Genomic DNA, 5,602 nt, shown 5'->3' with positions numbered 1-5,602 from the left:
AAAAAAAAAAATACAAAAATTAACCAGGTGTGGTGGTGTGTACCTGTGGTCCCAGCTACTCAGAAGGCTGAGGTGGAAGAATCCCTTGAGCCCAGGCGGCAGAGGCTATGGTGAGCCAAGATCACGCCACTGCATCCCAGCCTGGGTGACAAGAGTGAGACCTTGTCTCAAAAAAGAAGAAAATACCCCTCACCCCACAGCTCGATCCTCAGACTCAGACACTGATCTGTGGGGTGTGTCACCTGGACCTGCGGGACATTTTCCTGACAGGGAGACTTGAGTGGATGGTGATGTGGGCAGTGGCCCCTGCGGGGTCTGCAGCATCCCAGAATATACCTAGAGGCCATGCCCTGTACCAGCCTCAGCAGCACGGATGTGTTGAGGCGCAAAGGGCTGGAGGGCAACTGTGGAGAGGCGAGCATGTCCACTCAGACTCAGGGTCCCGCCCTCGGTGCCCTCATCCACTGGATGCCCCCACCTGCCCTCCCAATGCTGAGCAACCAGAGGAAGCCCACAGCCAGCAAAAAGGCTTTCCTCTCAGGCTGGGTCTCCAGGATCCTGCTTGTGTGCTGCAAATCAAAGGTTTGGCTTGTACACTCGACTGTGCTCATCTTGGGGTTTTCCTGACCACAGGTCCACGGGCAACAGAGGAAATGATGCCTGGAGCCTCTCCTGGGCTGATCCCTAGTCTGGCTGTGTCCGGGATGAGGAGCAGATGGAAGGAGTTGGGGAGGAAAGTGAAGCCATGGGATTTTATTTTTTGAAAAGGGTCTTACTATGTCACCCCGGCTAGAGTGCAGTGGCATGATCCTAGCTCACTGCACTCTCAAACTCCTGGAGTCAAGTGATCCTCCCACCCCTGCTTCCTGAGTCACTACAGCTATAGGTGTGCAGCACCCCACCCAGCTAACTTTTAAAAATCTTTCATGGAGACAGGGTCTCCCTGTGCTGCCCAGGCTAATCTCAAACTCCTGGCCTTAGCGATCTTCCTGCCTCAGCCTCCGAAGTGCTGGAATTCCAGGTCTGAGGCACCGCGCCTGAGTTCCATGTGCTTTCTGCACACACTTGGGCGGCAGGTGGGAGACCCCGGATTCAGAACTTGGGGGTGATGCCGGCCTTCTCCTGCCCTGAGGATCAAGCACTGCCTGCGGGCACAGTCTGGTGAGTCCTATCCTGTGCCACCCACTGCAGGTGGACAGCAGTGGGGAGGGGAGAGGTCAGGGGTGGGAGGGCCCCCACAGATGTGTCTCTCTTAGTGAGCCCTGCCCAGGGTGGGCTGTGTGGGTGTTGGGCCAAGTGTTTCCCTACCATGAGCTGGCTGCCGTCTAGGCCAAGCAGTGCAAGGTAGATCCGCTGGGTACCAGGCACAGTGGTGTCCCAGGGCACAGTCGCCCCACTCCCGGCCTGGTTCGTGCCTCCTGTGGGAAAGTAGAGCAAATGGCCCAGAGTAGGATGTGGTCAGACCTGGAGGCTGAGTGCTGTGGGTGCCACAGTCCTTCCCATCTCTGACCCCTCCTTCTCCACCTAGCAGTGGTTCAGGCCCACTGGGGAACACGTGCTGGTGGTGCGCCTGCCTCTGAAGCACCTGCTTGCCTTTGCCAACAGCCTGAAGCCAGAGCAGGCCTCACTCTCCTCCCACTCCCATGCCACCAGCCCCCTGGAGGAGTTGAAATGGTGGCTGGTCCTTGCGGCTTCCCTCAGCTGCCGTCTCCTCCTCTTACCCTCCTCAGGTGTCGCCCACAGCAACCTCACCCCAGGGCATGGTGGGGGGCAGGGTGAGGAGGAATCCCTTCCTGCCCACAGAGCAGAGAGGCCTCTGGAGGGCTAGGAAGGTGCTTTTTCACCCTGCCCAGATGACCTGGTGGGGCTGCCAGCTGATCTCTAGCTCCCAGAGCCTCTCTCCAGACTGGCCAGAGAGGCCCCACTGTGCTGCCATCTCTTGCTCCTCCCCACCTGTCTGGAGAAGGGCTGGGGTGACCCTGACTCCCAGCCCCACCAGGACCAGCAGAGTGGGCTATTTGTGTGGGACTGAGGTGAGGTGTGTGCAAGAGCTGCACTGGCTTGGCCGCCTGCGTGCTGTGTGTTCTTGGGATGTTCCCTGACCTCTCTGAACCTTGGTTTCTTCCTCTGAGGAGTGAAGCTTAGGCCAGCTCTGAGCATACCTCAGAGATGCATGCTCTCCCCCAGCAGATCCAACCCTCGTTGATGAGTTCTGGACTCATCGATGAGCAGGGCCTCCTTACTGGGCAAGCAGCAGGTGACCCACCCTATTCCCTGCAGGGACGATGCCGTCCCGAGGTTCGTCCAGCAGAAACGCTACCTCTTCCTGCAGCATTGCTTTGGCCGCTGGGCGCACTGTCCAGAGCTGTACTGGCCCTGTCAAACGGGTGCCTGTGTCCTCTGTGTACCCTAATGAGGGAGGTCCCCTGGAGTGGATGAGGAGGAGAACAAGTGTTGTTATGAGGCCTTGGAGAGGAGGGGATCCTTGGAGAAGAGGGAGCTCTTGGAGGGCCACATGGTTCTGTTTCAGTTTCCAAAGCCAACCCTCAGGTATAGGAAAGCCCTGCCCTGTCCCACCTCTCTAGTGCCAGGCAAGTTCGTAGCCCTTACCCCACCAGGGAGCATTGGGCCCCCTGGGCTGGGAAAGCCCACCCGCGGCCCTGACTTCTGAAGAGCCGGCAAGAGAGCCACACCTCACAGGGCTGAGTCTCTCCTGCGCCCTCTGGGGGACGTGGGAAGAGCCAGTCCCACCCAGCTGCCGCCTGGGACCAGACTCCGGGCCAACGGAGGATTTGGCCCCCAGCCACTGGGCCCTCAGCTCACGCCTCCCACAGGTCCTGGAAATGTGACTGAGCTACCTGCAGCCATGGCGGTATGCGCCTGACAAGCAGGCTCCAGATAGCGACTCCCAGTCCCAGTGTGTGTTGGAGAAATGGTGAGCCTCGGCCCCTCTCCTCACAGCCATGCCACTGGCTCCCCAGCATGGACATTGCTCCAGTGGTTGGAGACCAAGTCAACGGCCTGTGCTGGGGTCAGCCTGGCCCTGGCCCAGGTGGCCTCCTGGGTTCCTCTCCCAGGCCCTGCTTTGTGGAGCACAGACCAGCCCTTCCAAGACTCAGCTTTGCCAGACCCTAGAATTGGTTTCTCATAGAAGCAGTGGGTGACCTATCTGGCCCTGTCTCCTCTCCCTTCTGGCCCAGACATATGTTTGGTGACCCCCAAACTATCCGTTGACCCTCACCAGCACAGAGCAGAGCAGGGGCTGCCTTCCCCTCATCCCCTGCTTGATCCTCATGTCCATCTCAGACCAGTGTGTAGACAGCCCCTTGGCTACTCCTTCCTGTCATGGCTGGGCTTTGGCCCCACGACACCAATGGCTCTTACCCAGCCAACGACCTGGACAAGACAGGGCAGGACAGTGTCCAGAGACAGACAAGTACCTGGAGGCGGCCCTGGAGTACCTGCGCCAGATATTCCTGGTACGAACTATGGAGCCTGCCTCAGGCCATCAGGGTCTCCTTCCTCAAAGGATCCACTCCCCCTCAGCCTGTGGTCAGCCCAAGCACCAGTCCCGGGCCCCACTCAGATGGAGCCAGTGTTGTGGGAGGTAGGCCCACACCCTGAGCGTCATGGCTCACTGTTAAGTGGCTGGTGGGGTGAAGACCAGTCCCCACCCTTCTCCTTGGTGCTTCTTTCTGGCAACTCAGTGGAGCACAGCTCACACAGTTCACTTGCCTTGGGCACCACCCAGGATGGGAACAGAAAGCAGCAGCTCCTTGACTGCAACCGGGGGTGAGGACAGACTCACCCTCATGTTTCCGGGTTGGTACCAGGTGAGAAGCCCCTGTCCCAGAGGTGCAGGTTGGGCCCTTAACTCTCCCCAGCTCCTTCCTCCCCTATGAGCAGATGCAGCTCCGCTGCTCTGAGTTGTGTCCGGGCTGTGTCTTCTCACCAGTCCCTGTGGCCTGAGTTTCTAGATCATCAATGCGCTGCAAAGGTTTGACATTGAGTACCAGGGGGACCCAGAGCTACAGCCCATCTGGAGCTACAAGATTGCCATCTTGGTCTGTGTGCTCTTCCAGTGGTCGTCTGCCATCAACCACAGAGAATGGGCAGGAGGGACAACCTGGCCTCTTCAGAAAGTGTTCTCAATGCTCCTGCCCAAGGTGGCCTGTGGGGGTGGGGTGCTGCTGTCCTGAGGTCTGTGGTGCCACCACCCCATGCCCTCCTGCCTCTGTCTGTGCATCACTTTGCAGGCCAGATTGTGGTCAACTCTGTGTTCCTGGGACGACTTCCTTGGCAGCTTCTGTCTCTTATCGTTTCATTAGCCTGCGGTGGCCAGCAGGCACCTGCTAAGCCTCATGGGCAGAAGCAGGCAGCTGGCCACACCCATGGCCCCAGGCTCAGCCTCAGTAGCTACCAGATTCTGTTTTGGCTGCTGCTGGCCTTCTTTGAGGCGTCTCTGTTCTGAGTTGGCCCTCCCTGGCACTGCTGCTTGCCCTGGGCTATGTCCTCTCTGCCTCTAACTGAGTGGGGAAGCTGCAGCAGCCCTGACGATGTCAGCTGCTGTCTTCAGAGAAGGCTGGGGGCATTTGCTACACAGCTCCACCCTTGGGCTTGGGAGATGATGGGTGCACACCCCCCAAAAGACCCTGCGCGCGCACCTGCAAAAGCCCACCACACTTCCGCACCGTGTGCTCATCTGCCAGCTGTGAAATGTCAACATCTTGCAGGCCCAAGAGGTGAGGCCCTGGATGGTGGGGGTGGGCCTGGGCAGCCTGGCGCTGCCGCGGGCCCCACCATGCTGACGTCCCTGTCTTTTGGCTGTGTACCTCAAGTCCCTCCTGGAAAAGGGCCAGAAGCCCCGGTGGCCCCAGAGGAGGCTGAGTCTAGCTCTCCCAGGTGAGTGCCCGGTCACCCCTGCCCCATCCCTGGGGCCTGTTTGGGGCTCACTGCTATTCCTACACCCAGGGACCAGGAAGCTGTGCAGTTCCCCAAGGTCTCCACCAAGAGCCTCTTCAAGAAATGGTGAGTCCCCTGGCATGGAGACAGCAGGGCAGCCCTATAGCCTGGGCCCCAGGGAGGGAGTGGGGAAGGAGGGGCGGCAGCACAGAAACAGAGGCGGCTGTGGTCTCACTGGGTCCCAGTGAGGGCCATGCAGGCCCTACTCCCAGCACACTCCACTCCTGGGGATGCTCAAGGTGACAGTCCCTCCACCCATCCCCAGCCTGCTTCTGAGCCCCATACCTGTGACAGTACGTGTCCTCCTGCCCGGAACTGAAGCAGACCCTGAATAATAACTTTGCCAAGTGGCAGGAGAGGCTGCAGGCACTGCAGAACTGGCATCTGCCCCGCTTGGTGCTTTGAGCCGCCTGCATCTGTGTCTGCAGCTGGTCAGGGCCAAGCACACGTACCTGCAGCTGGAGACTGGCTCTCCATAGCATTTCCTGATTAATTCCACTACTTTTCAACCCAGCTAAATTCCAAGATAAATGACACTCAATATAGAAAAAGTACTTGATCTCCAAACTGACAAACTGTTTTGTGTTCTAGTATTTTGCTATTTGGTATTTACACAAAAGCACACGACGAAGTTAAGTAT

General features: G+C 58.7%; 1 pseudogene; it reads left to right on the top strand.

Moving 5' to 3' along the window:
* LOC105551113 overlaps positions 1 to 5,602 on the top strand; it is a 24,927-nt pseudogene that overhangs the window by 14,424 nt on the left and 4,901 nt on the right.

The sequence above is a fragment of the Mandrillus leucophaeus genome, unplaced genomic scaffold, assembly GCF_000951045.1.
Source record: "Mandrillus leucophaeus isolate KB7577 unplaced genomic scaffold, Mleu.le_1.0 Scaffold507, whole genome shotgun sequence".
NCBI lineage: Eukaryota > Metazoa > Chordata > Mammalia > Primates > Cercopithecidae > Mandrillus > Mandrillus leucophaeus.
The sequence above is the reverse complement of the archived record's forward strand: the minus strand, read 5'-3'. Positions and strand labels throughout refer to the sequence as shown.